Source organism: Mustela putorius, unplaced genomic scaffold (assembly GCF_011764305.1).
Source record: "Mustela putorius furo isolate JIRA1106 unplaced genomic scaffold, ASM1176430v1.1 tig00003858_pilon_pilon_pilon, whole genome shotgun sequence".
NCBI lineage: Eukaryota > Metazoa > Chordata > Mammalia > Carnivora > Mustelidae > Mustela > Mustela putorius.
In genome coordinates, this window is record NW_025422010.1 from 50,524,892 (window position 1) to 50,539,850 (window position 14,959).

At 44.8% G+C, this 14,959-nt stretch overlaps 1 non-coding gene across 1 annotated transcript; it reads left to right on the forward strand.

The window, feature by feature from the left end:
- The first annotated feature begins 14,768 nt into the window (after positions 1-14,768).
- On the forward strand, positions 14,769-14,959 carry LOC123387707. The gene has a single exon (XR_006602213.1). It is a non-coding gene; the product is annotated as a U2 spliceosomal RNA (small nuclear RNA).

Here is a 14,959-nt window from a genome sequence, read left to right on the forward strand (position 1 = left end):
TCCACTTTCATCCATGTCATCACCAATGACAGGGTTTCCTTCCTTATAAGCCTGAGTCATATTGGGGCACCTGGGTGGCTCCGTTGTTAAGTGTCCGCCCTGGACTCAGGTCATGATCCGGGGGTACTGGGATCCAGCCCCATATCTGGCTCCCTGCTCAGCGGAGAGTCTGCTTCTCCCTCTCATGTGCTCTCTCACTCTCTCTCACTCACTCTTTCTTAAATAAATAAATAAAATCTTCTTTAAAAAAAAGGCTGAGTAACATTCCACTTTCTCTGCACACTGCGTTTTCTTTCTCCACTCATTCCCTGACAGACATTTAAGTTGTTTGCATATGTTGGCTATCGTGAGCAATGCCACTACCAACATGGAAATGCAGATGATCTCTACAAGATACGGATTCTGTTTCCTTCGGGTGGCCAGAAGTGGGATTGCTGGGACACGCAGGAATTCTTCTGCCCTGTGAGCAGACTCATTAAGCTCATTAATGGATGCTGAGTGAATGGTTCCACCTGACTCCAGATGGAAAAGAGATTTACTGTAGACTTTCAGGAAGGAACATTGCTCAGGTAGGATAGTGTGGCTGTTAGGAACAGAAAACCCTGAATTCGAATTTGCATAAAAGATAAAAAGATTTCTTTTCTCACAGAGAGGTGGGATTTAAGGTTGTTTAATTCAATTTAATTTAGTGACTCAAATATATCCCAAGGAGATGGATTTTTCCATCTCGCCTCTCTGCCGCTAGCAGTTCTGATTTGTCCTTCAACTGCCTTCTCTCATGGTCACAGTATGGCTGCTGGTGTTCCGGGTGTCACATCCAGAGACATGATGACATTCAAAGGAAGAAGAGAGGCCATCTCCTTTTAGGCTTCACCTTATGAAAGTGAATCCTAAGGCAAATCCTTCCCCAGAGGTCTCTAATCCTTTGCCTCAGTGACCAGCCGAGTCACATGCTTGCCCTAACTCTGCCACTAGTGAAGGGAATCTGACCACCAGGACCGACTTCCTCTGAGGAGGATTTACCAATGAGTCATGTGGTGGGAGGGGCAGGAACCTAAACACAATCAAGACTCTCAGGGAGGAAGGAGGATGGAGGTTGACTTGGGATGGATTTCCAACAGCGTCTACAACAGGCACGAACTTCACTTCTCGTGACCTCATCCAACCCTGGTTTGATCGTCATGCCAATTTCAAAACTTAGCCACGGCCAGTACAGACAAACTTGCTGGGGTTTGGTCCTTTCTCAGATGCTCATGTAAAGACCTTCCAGTAGTTTTAAGACCATGAGCTCTTCAGAGCAAGCAATAGTCCGTTTCTCCTGCTCAGAGCTCTGATGCTCAGATCTCCAGTAACATGCTGCTCCTGGCTTTTGTCTGGGCCTCCCTCAGCCTTAACTGCTTTCTTCGCCTGGCAAGACAAATGGCCATCCCTGTAGCAACATAATTGCTCCCCTGCCTCCACCGCTGAAATAAATAGAAATGAAAAAGGAAATCGGGAGCTTCGAATTGTGGTCCCTCTGCCGGGCGATTTCCCATGATGCCTGAGCTAGCAGCAGACTGAATGGGCAGGCTGGGGGTTGATCTTGAATTAAAAAAAGAAAAAAAAGAAAAATACCCAGACCAGATTGTAGAGAGGGCCCTTTTCTTCCCTTAACTCCTGGGGTTGACTGGAGAAAAAGAAAGTGAAGAATATAAAAAACAATTTGTCTTAGTAGCAGTCAGGAACAGGCAGTCTGCTGGTCGGAGGCTACAGTAGACATGCTGTTTGCCTGGACAGGGTCTCAAAAATTAGAATATGTCACACGTGTTTAAAAATCAAGGGATTTCACATATCAATCCAGGTTGTAAGCTCTTGCAAAACCTGCTCTCCCTGAAGACAGTCAATGTCTGGCGCCGCCCCTGTGGATGGGGCTCACCTTGTCTACTTTGCCACAGTCCCCATCACACCCTAGTGCCCACCCCTTCCTGCATATTTGTTTACATTACCTGCCTGTCCACGGAAGGCACCCAGTTAATGCTCCTGGTTTAACTGTTAGGTGTGATGGGGATAAGGGAGATACTCTGCGCTTGTTCAACAATATTGGAAACAAACCCAAGAGTAGGTCCTCCGTGGAATCTGGACGAATGACTGTGGGCTGTACTGCACATACCCCGCATGACCTCTCCCTAATCCTGGGGCACTTATGTGTGTGTAGGAGAGAGCGAGGCCAGGGCTCTCCCAGAGCTAACTAGTCATTACACAGAGATTTTAATGCCACCCATAGAACATTTCACTGTTCTCTGGATGATGAAATTGAGAGAGAGATTGAATTTGTACCTAGCCTTCTGGGGATTCCCGATGACGGAGACAGGTGAAATGTTAAAAGAGGGAAAGATTTGTATGAAGCAAGAAACTCTGTCATATTTTGAAGATGCCAGTGAACGTCTATGTCCAATCTTGACCCTGGTGGAGCAATGGGGGGGCGCGACTGGATCCCAGGTGGGGCCCTGGGATCTAGTCCCGCATGGGCCTTCCCTACTTGGTGGCAAGTCTACTTCTGCCTCTGTCCCTCCTCCCCTACTCGTGCTTGTCTCTTGCTTTCTCTCGATCTCATATAAATAAATAAATAAAATCTTGAAGAAGACGACAACACTTACTACTTTAAAGTTAAAGGACATGTGTTATAGGTATATGAGCCCCATCAGGGGACAATAAGGTGCCCCTGGTGGCCCTGGCATGTCACCGGAGTGACCCTGAGCCTGCCTCATTTCTGGTACTGCTGGGTAAGCATGTGGTTTCCAGAGACAAATCAAGGGAAGGAAATCTATGGCATTAACGCGGCTGTTGAGGTGACTGATGGATTTAGTTGTTAGTAGACCTCAAAAGGGATCTGACAGTTGGTTTTGCATTTCCTGATGAGCCAGAAGGCTGACACCCAAAACGAGCCCTTCATTTTTTAAGAAGTCCAACTGTGAGGTGTAGTATTCCTCTGCTCGTGCCCTCTCGGTGGGTCCAAAATGAACTTCATCATCCTGAATCTCCTTCTGGATGGATGTTGAAATAGTTTTCCTGGGGCCACATGGCCTGAATGGTCTCTCTACGTGTATCCTTGCTGCCTTCCAGTACCCTGAGGGGTCTTTTCCAAGTTCATAAGAAATCACGGATCTCTCCCGCTTGAAACATGGTCTCTGTTCTCAGGCAGATCAAATGTCTAGAATAATCTTTTTCTCTGCCTGGTCTGGTTACTGCCTCCAACCTCACTTCTCTCCACTTGGGTGTCACTGTCCATGGACTTAGTTCCATGGACTCACCGAGCTCTTTGCTGCTTCAGGGCCTTTGCACATTCTGCGGCCCTCTTGAATTTTCATGTCTTTGTTTAAATGTCATCTCCTCAGAGAACCCATCCCTTTCATCACTACCCCTCCCAAATACGTTAAACTCTTCCTTTTTTAAGTGAAAAACTTGAGATAATTACAGAATCACATGTAGTTGCAAGAATATAGAGCCCTGGGTGGCTCAGTCAGTTGGGTGTCTGCGTTTGGCTCAGGTTATGATCTCTGGGTTCTGGGATCAAGCCCCATGTCAGGCTTCCTGCTTAATAGGGAGTCTGCTTTTCTCTCTCTCTCTCTCCTTCTGCCCCTCCCCACTGCTCCTTCTCTCTCTCTCAAATACATAAATACAATTTAAAAAAAAAAAGAAAAGAAAAGAAAGGGGCACCCAGGGGGCTCAGTGGGTTAAAGCCTCTGCCTTTGGCTTAGGTCATGATCTCAGGGATCATCTCCTGATCATCTCAGGGATCGATCTCCTGGGATCGAGCCCCGCATCGAACTCTCTGCTTAGTGGGGAGCCTACTTCCCCCTCTCTCTCTGCCTGCCTCTCTGCCTACTTGTGATCTCTCTCTGTCAAATAAATAAATAAAATTTAAAAAAAGAAAAAAGTTAAGTGTTGCCTGGGTGGCTCAGTGGGTTAAGTTCTGCCTTCGGCTCAGGTCATGATCTCAGGGTCCTGGGATCAAGCCCTGCATTGGGCTCTCCGCTCAGCAGGGAGTCTACTCCCCCCTCCCCGCCCCCACCGCCTGCCTCTCTGCGTCCTTGTGATCTCTCTTTCTGTCCAAAAAAAAAAAAAAAGAATACAGAGATACTTTGTACACTTTGCCCAGTTTCTCTTAAAGGTAATATTTTGCAAAACTGTAGTTCAATATTATAACTAGGATATTGGCATTGAAATAACCCTCTGATTTTGTACCAATTTCCCAGTTACACTCGTATTGGAATGCATTTGTGCACATGTGCATGCGAGTGTGTGCGTGTTTTAGGTTCCATACACTTTTGTACCCATGTAGGTTCGAGTATCCATCACCACAGTTGACGTAAGGAGCAGTTTCTTTTCTTTTCTTTTCTTTTTTTAGATTTATTTATTTATTTATTTGAGAGAGAGACAGAGCATGAGAGGGGAGAAGGTCAGAGGGAGAAGCAGACTCCCCACGGAGCAGGGAGCCCGATGTAGGATTTGACCCCAGGACTCTGGGATCATGATCTGACCTGAAGGCAGTTGCTTAACCGACTGAGCCCCCCCATCCCCCGCACCCTGGGAGCAGTGTCAACACTGCGCAGCCCCTCCTGTTACCTTTCTATAACTCACTCTCCGCCCACCATCACCCCTCCCCTGGCAAGCACTAATCTGTCCTGCAGGTCTCCAATTCGTCATTTCAAAAGTGTTACATAAACGGAGCCATAGAGAACTCAAATCTTTTGGAATTAGCTTTCTTCCTCAGCAGGATTCCGTGGAAATGCACTCACACTGCTGCATCTCTCAGGAGTCCATTCTTTCTCGTGCTAAGTAGTCTTCTGTGGCTTGTGGACCCCGTCCTGTTTAGCCGCTCACTGTGGAAGGACATCTGGGCAGACTCCATGTTTGAGCTGCTGTGTACTTTCTTGCGCAGGTTTTTGTGTGAATGTTAGTTTCCAAATTCGAGCCTCTCCACTCCCATGGCCGCCCTCAATGTTTTATCTCATTCCTCAAGTACAACCCAGATTTGGGGGCTAGTGGATTGATCCTGTTGCGGGCCAGATCATCTTGGGGCAGTTATTAGATACTACGCAGCCTTACGTCTCCATACTGCTCCGTGTTCGCAGAGGTATGCATCTGTGCAACCGTAGCAAGTCCCCGGTGTTGTCACTGCTATAGCTTTCATATATTGAAGTTGCGACCCCCAGTGCCTCAGAATGTGACCCTGTTTGGAAATAATGTTAATTTTTAAAATTTATTTATTTATTTATTGACAGAGAGAGAGAGACAGAGTGACAGAGAAAGCAGGAACACAAGCAGGGGGAGTGGGAGAGAGAGAAGCAGTCTCCCCACCCAGCAGGGAGCCTGATGCGGGGCTCAATCCCAGGACCCTGGGATCACGACCTGAGCTGAAGGCAGACGCTTAACCGACTGAGTCACCCAGGTGACCCTATTAATTTTTAATCAGTGAACTCAAGATGAAGTCTTACCAGAGTAGGGCTAGCCCATAATCCAATATAACTGTGATTTTATAAAAAGGGGAAATGTGGTTACACACACACACACACACATACACACGGAGAATGTCTTCTGAAGACTGGGGTTATGTTCTCACAAGCCAAGGAGTTTACCAGCAGCTAGAAAAGAAGCCTGGAAGGGATCCTTCCCTGGAGCCTTCAGAGAGCATCTTATCTCAGACTTTCAGCCTCCAGAAATGTGAGAGAATAAACTTCTGTAGCAACAGAAGCCACCCAGTTTCTGGTGCTAACTAATTCAGGTTGTCTCTCAGGGGAGAGTTGTACAAGTGAAAAGTCCCTGGAAAATCTGCTTTTAGCTATCATGGGGATAGCTAGTTCCATTTCAGAAAATAAAGAATTGTGCTTTAAAAAAAATCTTTTTGGGGGTGCCTGGATAGCTCTGTGGGTTAAAGCCTCTACCTTTGGCTCAGGTAATGATCCCAGGTCCTGGGATCGAGCCCCGCATTGGGCTCTCTGCTCAACAGGGAGCCCGCTTCACACACCATCACCCCCCCCCCCGCGCCTGCCTTTCTGCCTACTTGTGATCTCTGTCTGTCAAATAAATAAATAAAATATTTTTTTTAAGATTTTATTTTTTTGACAGAGATCACAAGTAGATGGAGAGGCAGAGAGAGAGAGCGAGAGAGAGAGAGAGAGAGAGAGAGAAGCAGGCTCCCTGCTGAGCAGAGAGCCCCATGCGGGACTCGATCCCAGGACCCTGAGATCATGACCTGAGCCGAAGGCAGCGGCCCAACCCACTGAGCCACCCAGGCGCCCAATAAATAAAATATTTTTTAAATAAATAAATAAATCAGAAATCTTTTTACACATCAGTATTTAAAATTTGTGATTTTTTAAAAGATTTTTATTTATTTACTTGACAGAGAGAGAGAGAATGATTAGGCAGAGTGGCAGGCAGAGAGAGAGAGAGAGAGAAGCAGACTCTCTGTGAGCAGGGAGCCAGATGTGGGACTCCATCCCAGGACCCTGGGATCATGACCTGAGCTGAAAGCAGCTGCTTAACTGACTGAGCCACCCAGGTGCCCCGAAAATTTGTAATGTTTTAAAAAAATATTTTATTTATTTATTTATTTGAGAGAGAGAGAGCAAGAGCCAGGAGAGGGGCAGAGGGAGAGGGAGAGAGAGAGACTCTCAAGCAGACTTTGTGTTGAGTGTGGAGCCTGACTCGGGGGTTGATTTCACGACGCTCAAGATCATAACCTGAGCCCAAATCAAGAGTCGGTCGCTTAACAGGTGAGCCATCCACGAGCCCCTGAAATGTAACTGGGACCCTGCTGTGCAAATAACGAATAACTAGACGCCACCTGAAAGCGCTTCTGTTACTTGTAATGGTGTCAGGGTATCAAGACTGAATGACTTCCGAAGCGGTGTCCTTTTAAATTTTGAAGGAGGCAAACTCCTTTTTCTTTTTTAATTTAGAAAATGTGATTGAGTGATACTATACAGCCAATAAAATGCCCAAATCTCAGGCATAGGGTCGGTGAGTGCTCACGGCTCCCCGGGTTGTGTAACCACCGCTCAGAAGGAGATCGCTGGGGTCGAACTGACTCCTCAGGGGTTATTGGACAGTTCTCCTCAGCCTCCGGTGATCTCTGCTCTTCTCTGCTGTGTGCTGGTTCCTGTTCCGTTACACAGTCCATTGCTATCAGAGCTCTTATCTTTATGGGGTGAATTTGTCTCTTTAGCATGATAAATCCCTCCTTTGCTTTTGTCTTTACAGTCTTGCTTCTGAAAGCTTCTCACTGCATGATCTGTTTTCTTTGTTACTTCCCCGTGCGTATACAGTTTTCAGATACTGAGGAAGGTCTGTACCTTTGTTTAGGGGGGTCACTTTAATTTTTTTTTAAAGATTTTATTTATCTGATAGACAGAGATCACAAGCAGGCAGAGAGGCAGGCAGAGAAAGGGTGGGGGGGAGCAGGCTCCCTGCTGAGCAGAGAGCCCCATGCAGGACCCTGGGATCATGACCTGAGCCAAAGGCTTTAACCCACTGAGCCACCCAGGTGCCCACTGGGGGGTTACTTTTAAAAACTAGTCTTCTAGACCATATCCTTAGATATCTGTTTTTATAGGCTGTCCCTACTCAGAACAAGGATCATACTGTTTCTTCTCCCTTCTTGCCTTTGCCTGTCACCCAATGATAGTCAATAGAGTTACCTTTTTTTTTTGTATTTAGCTTTTACTATTAAATATACATACACTTCTTATATGTATCATTTTAAGTGATATTATTTGAATTCCAGCACTAGCAAATTTACTCTAGTTCTGATCTTTTTCTTTTTTTTTTAATTTTTATTTTTTATGGAGATTTTTTTCTTTGTTGAGAAAGTTAAAACTCGGGTACATCAAATAAAACCAATTTCTGGGGGAAAAAAATAAAAACCCACAATAGAAAGAAAATTAACACTGTCTGGGCCATAGCAGAACCCAGAGAATATATTCTTTTAATTGAAAAATTCTAGGTGCTTCATAATTGAACTTTTGATACAAAAGGACCTATTAAACTTCCAATTCTGATCTTTTTCTTTTTTCCTTTTTCCTTTTTTTTTTTTGGTCAGGTGCCTCAGTTCTATAATGTGAGTGCGGATAACCACACCACATCCCCCACTTGTTTTGCTGTAGTTCATATACTACGTTTATTTAGTTCTTATCCACGTTTCTTTGGCTGTGGGTTCCTTAGTTATCTCTTGATTACCTGAAATCCATCCTCTAATTGTTATTTTTTTAAGATTTTATTTTTATTTTTTTAAGATTTTATTTATTTGTTTGACAGAGATCACAGGTAGGCAGAGGCAGGCGGGGGGCGGGGTGGAAAAACAGGCTCCCCGCTGAGCAGAGAGCCCCATGCAGGACTCAATCCCACTACCCTGGGATCATGACCTGAGCTGAAGGCAGACGCTTAACCCACTGAGCCACCCAGGCGCCCCTAAAGATTTTATTTTTAGTAATCTCTACATCCAACGTAGGGCTGGAACTTAGAATTCTGAGATCAAAAGTTGCAAATGCCATCAACTGAGCCAGCCAGGTGTCTCTCTAAGAGTTATTTTAATTATTTTTTAAGATTTTATGGACTTACTTGAGGGAAAGAGAGAGCACAGAGGGAGAGGGAGAAGCAGACTCCCTGCTAAGTGGGGAGCCCTATGTGGGACTCGATCCTAGAACCCTGAGATCATGACATGAGCCAAAGGCAGACACTTAACCAACTGAGCCAACTATAGCCTCTATTCTCAAAGGAAACTCCATCTGGACACAGAACCCTTTCCTGACTATCTAAAAGGTACTGAATTGTTCTGCACAGCTTCTACGGCAATCTCAGCTACGTGGGGCAGCATTTACACATTTTCTTCTTCATATCATAATTACCTTCTAGTTTCACTGACATTGGTGTTTGAAGGTCCTGCATCTTTTGCATAATATCCAGATTGAGGAAATGGGAAGATGCAGTTGAAAATACTGTGCTCATCCTGGAAACCTTTGCTATGTGACTCTTAAAAAAAAAAAAAGATAGATGGGGCACCTGGGTGGTTCAGTCGGTTAAGCGTCTACCTTTGGATCGAGCCCCACAACAGGCTTCCTGCTCAGTAGGGAGCCTGCTTCTCCCTCTCCCTCTGCCCCTCTCCCCCTACCCCACGCTCATGCTCTCTGCCTCTCTCTTAATCCCACATATGAAACATAAGAAGTGCCAAAATCTCGGTCACTGGAGGGTGGCCAGAAAGGTTCCTGAGCTTCAAAGTATCTCCCCATAAGATTTCTTATACACCTGGGGGTACTTGAGTGGCTCAGTCATTAAACATCTGTCTTCAGCTAGGATCTTGATCTCAGGGTCCTGGGATCAAGCCCTGTGCTGGGTTCCCTGCTGAGCAAGGAGCCTGCTTCTCCCCCTCCCACTCCCCCTGTTTGTGTTCCCTCTCCAACTGTGTGTGTCTCTTTCTGTCAAATAAATAAATAAAAATCTTTTTTTAAAAAAGGATTTCTTATACACCTAAATTCTACCATTAATTTTTTGCATTGGTCCTAGTACCCCCCAGAGGTTATCTCTTAAAATGTATGAATTTCTAAGTGGGATGGTATATTAGGATATTTATGTCACTAATACGTTGTCTAAAACCTAGTGTATCTCCTATGATATGTAATGTCTAGTGGTAGGACTGAATTTATTACCTATTTGCTGTGATTTGAAGAATATCAGGTTGAGGATACAATGTACCAAATATTTTTACTACATAGGCATCCAAAATTCTGCCCTTAGTATAATCCTTTAAAGATTTTATTTATTTATTTATTTGACACACACACAGAGAGAGAGAGCACACGTGTGCACAACAGGGGGAGGGGCAGAGGGAGAAGCAGACTCCCTGCTGAGCAGGGAGCCTGATGTGAGGCTCAATCCCAGGACCCTAGGATCATGACCTGAGTCAGAGTCAGATGCTTAATGGACTGAGCCACCCAGGCACCCCTACCCTGAGTATAATTTTTATTTTATTTTATTTATTTTTTTTTTTTTAAAGATTTTATTTATTTGTCAGAGCGAGTGAGAGCGAGCACAGGCAGACAGAGTGGAAGGCAGAGTCAGAGGGAGAAGCAGGCTCCCTGAGGAGCAAGGAGCCCGATGTGGGACTCGATCCCAGGACGCTGGGATCATGACCTGAGCCGAAGGCAGCTGCTTAACCCACTGAGCCACCCAGGCGTCCCGAGTATAATTTTTAATTAATTAAATTTAAATTAAGAATTGTCTTACTTCAATACAGACAATATTGTTCTATGATCATCAAACTTACTAAGAGATGAAAATTTTATTATCACAACCACTAAAAAGAGAGGATGATTATGTAATGTGATAGATATAAAATATTGTGACAATGGAAATCATATTACAGTATAGAAACGTATCAAATTAACATGTTATACACCTTTTTAAAAAATATATTTTTTATTTATTTGACACTCAGAGACAGAGAGATAGAGAGAGAGCACGAACAGAGGGAGAGGGAGCAGCAGGCTCCCCTTGGAGCAGGGAGCCCCAAGACAGAACTTGACCCTAGGACCTGAGGGTCATGACCTGAGCAAACGGCAGACACTCACCAGACTGAGCTACCCAGGCACCCAACGTGCTGTACACCTTAAATTTGCACAGTGTTTTATGTCAAATGCATTCAATTAAAAAAAAAAAGTATTGCTCTACTTCAGGGCTCATTTTTTAAAAAAATGTAAGTATTTCCTCCTGAAAGTATTAAGAAGTTAAGTCACTCCGGCTTTGAATGAATTACCTTAGAACCAATTCATTGCTAACTCGAAGTGCAGGGTGGTTGGGGCGCGGGGAGGGAGCACAGGAGAACAAGAAATCATAGCTTTCCTGGCCTCCTGGTTCCTCTTACCACCGGTGGCTTTAATGGTGTAGGAATCCCCGTGGCTGGGCTGACCTAGCCTGGGTGGGAATCTGAGTGGAGAAGGAAGGGCTTTCCACCCAAGGGGAAGCATGAAGCCATGGACTTGGGAGGAGTCAGAGAGGAAGGCCATTACCTGGCTGAGGACCGGAGCCTCGCATCGCTGGCCATGCTGGGAAGTCAGCATTCTCGTAGCAAAGCTCCTAGCGCGCAATCAGCGAGTGAAGTTCTCGAAATGGCCATCAGATGGCAGCCTCGGCCAAATTACTGAAGTAAGTGTATTTGCCGGATGGAATCCTGGCGCCGGGAGGATGGGGGAGAAGTCCCCCGAGGTCTAGCCCTTTTGTGTCCCAGCCCAGGAACTCCAGCCACGCTGAGACCACTCTGCCTGAAGCCCAGATCAAGTCCGTGGCAGAACTAGGGTTCCTGTGACCTCCTAGCAAGAAATCCAATCCTCTCTCTATAATGGTAATCTGGAAGGAGTGTTCCTCCCTTCCAAGCAAAATAAAGTATAAAAAAGACAGAGGAGGGCTGTTTGAATACTCACAGGGTTCTGTAAGTTTGCGTACAAAGCCTTGCAGGCTAAACCTTGAGCCTCAAGCAAATTTTTGTTAAATGCTAGGGAGTCACATGTATCAAAGACCTGTTTGCTTAAAGAAGAGATTAAGACATTTGCAAATATCTTCTCCCATTCAGTAGGTTGCCTTTATGTTTTGCTGTTTCCTTTGTTGTGCAAAAGAGTTTTTTAAAATCTCCTTGAAGTCCAATAGTTCATTTTTACTTTTGTTTGCACCCCAATGTTTATAGCAGCAATGCCCACAACAGCCAAAATATGGAAAGAGCCCAGATAGCTATTGACAGATGAATGGATAAAGGTGTGGTGTACACACACACACACACACACACACACACACATGCACACTGTGGAATATTACTCAGCCATCAAAAATAAATAAATCTTGCCATTTACAACGATGTGGTTGGAGCACGAACCTATTATGGTAAGCAAAAGGGTGCCTGGGTGGCTCAGTCGATTGGGCATCTGTCTTCTGCTTGGGTCATGGTTCTAGAGTCCCAGGATGGAGCCTGTGGTTGGGCTTCCTGCTCAGTGGGGAGTCTGATTCTCCCTCTGACCCTCTGCAGAGGTTCATGCTCTCTCTCTCTCTCAAATAAATAAATAAAATCTTTTAAAAAATTATGCTAAGTGAAGTAAATCAGTCAGTGAAAAACAAACACCATATGAGGGAAGGGAAAAAGCAATAAGGTGAAAACAGGGAGGCAAACCCTAAGAGATGCTGAACTCTAGGAAACAAACGGAGGGTTGCTGGGGGTGGGTGGGTGCATGGGGGTTTGGCCATGAAGGAGGGCACGTGATGTAATGAGCCCCGTGTGTTCCAGGCAACTGACGAATCACGAAATTCTACTCCTGGAACGGATAACACAGTGTATGTCAACCAAGTTGAATTTAAATAAAGAATTCTTAAAATACAAATAAATATATAAAAAAAAATAAACAGGGATGGGGGAGGACAGAAGAGGGGAATTCACAGATACAAGACAGACTGATCCTAGGGAAGTAAGGCGACTGCGGCCACGGAAACTAAAGAGAGATCGCTGGCGGAGAGGAGATTTGAATTAGGGTTAGAGCAAGGAGAGGAGAAAAGGCGACAGGCACAGGATGGTTAGTAGTATGCACCCAGGTGAAAAAAAAGCAGGAATAATCCTACATCTCAGCGGGGCTGGCCCTATGCAAATAGCATGCGGTCTGGGTCCAGCTTCCCTGGGGCCTCTGTCCTTCCTCTTTTCCTGCTTGCCCCTTACAGGGCCCCGGAGCCCCTGCCTCAGCTCTCTGAACAATCATTGGCAGAGGAAGTTCTCTCCAACCAAGCCTCTGCACCATACAGTGAATTTAAGTGATTGCTCTTTTCTGGGAGAACTGGCATTTTGGGCCCCTCTGTCATTTTGGATAAAAGGATATTGCCCACGCCGAGTAATAGTATGGAGGGGAACAAGATGCTGTCCGGGTTGCTTGTTTAAAGCAGCGAGTCTCTAACACCAGGAAGGTCAATGGGAAAGGAAATGGGTGTGTGAGGCATGCAGGGTGAGCCTTGAAGGTCAGAAAGGGGAATTGAGATCTGAAACTGAAGCAGGTGCATGTATCACTGTGCCCAGGAGAGGAGGTGCTGAATGGATTCGATGAATTGCTACCTCTTTATTGACCCTGAAAAGGCTCACCTGGCAAGGGAGTGGCAAACTGAAAATGGTATTTAGGAAAATTATTCCAACACAAGTACCTGAGAAGGATGGAAGGAGCAAGAGCTCAGTGGAAAGATCGTCTTTGGTTTTTTAAACAGCTTTGAGAGATAATTCACTTACTCTATGATTCACCCACTTAAGGTGCTTCGTTCAATAGCGTTTAGTATAGTCAACGACATGCAATCACCCATAATCACAGCCCATCTTAGAACATTTTTGTCACCTCAAGAAGAAATCCCATATCCTTTATCTTTCACCCTTTATGTCCCCATCCCCCTGTCCCCCAGCGCTAAGCAACTGTGAGTCAATTTTCTGTCTCTATAGATTTCCCTATTCCAGACTTTCATATGAATGTCCATGTATATGGTATGTCGTCTATTGTGACTCGCTTTTTTTACTTGGCAGAATGTCTTCAGAATTCACCCATGCTACAATGTTTATGCACACTTCATTCCTTTTCATGGCTGAATAATCCCATCACTTGTATATGTCACACTTTATCAGCTCATCTGTTGAGGGACTATTGGGTTGTTTCCATCTGTTGGCCAGTATGAAGAATGCTGTTCCAAATATTCATGTACAAGTTTCTTTGTGGAAATATGTTTTCATTTCTCTTGACCAGAATTGATGGGTCATATGAAACTCCGTATTTTATTATCTGAAGGACCGCCAGATTGCTCTCCAAAGTGGCTGTACCATCTTACATTTTCACCAACACTGTACGAGGGCTATCATTTCTCTAGATTCTCACCAACACTTCTTGCTACTGATTTTTTTATTCTAGCCATCCTAATATGTATGCAGTGGTGTCTCACTGTGGTTTTGTCTTTCGTTTCTCTGATGACTCCTTATATCAAATATTTTTCATATGATTTTCTCTATTGCTTTTCTTTTCTCCATCACATTGATTTCCACTCTGATTTCTCTCTCTCTCTTTTTTTAAAGATTTATTTATTTATTTTAGAGTTGTTGGGGGCTGGGCAGAGGCAGAGGGAGAGAGAGAATCTGAAGCAGGCTGATGCAGGGCTCGAGCTCATTACCCTGAGATCATGACCTGAGCCAAAATCAAGAGGCAGACACTTAACTGACTGAGCTATCCAGGAGCCCCTTTCACTCTGATTTCAACTATTTTCTTCCTTCTGCTTCCTCCAGGTTTAGTCTAATCTTCTTTTCCTATGGTCTTAAGGTAGAAGGTGAGGTTGTAGATTTCAGATCTTTCTTCTTGTAGGCATTTGCTGTTAAAAATCCTTCTAAGCACTGCTTAAGCTGTATTTCAGAAGTCTGGGTATGTTGCATTTTCCTTCATCTTAAGGCATTTTCTGTGGCAAAAGACATTCCAGAGTTTGGGTAAAGCCATAGGGGTGGGAAAGCTCAGGGCAAGCGCACTAAATGCTGGTGTTTCTCAAGGTTCTGACATTAGACACCCTCTTCTCCCTCCACTCCCTCCCCCGAGGCAACCTCCTCTATGCCCACGACTTGTATTATCTTCTGTACACTGATCACACAGCTTGGATCCTTTCCCTGAACTCCAAACCCGTACTTGGAATTGTCTACTCAATATCTTCAAACTCATTTGATCAAAATTGAACATAAAAAAAGAAAAGTTGTTTCTCAGTCTTTTGGCTAAGATCAAGTGTAGTATCTGTTCCTATCAGTTTAATATCTGATATGTCCTGTATCCAAAGACAATATATTAAATGGATTTGGGGAGCAGGGAGGTGGAAAATGACCTTGCTCCGTCTGCTCCAGGTACTGATCTGGCATTGCAGTCCTTCCAGGAAAGGTGCACCCCCC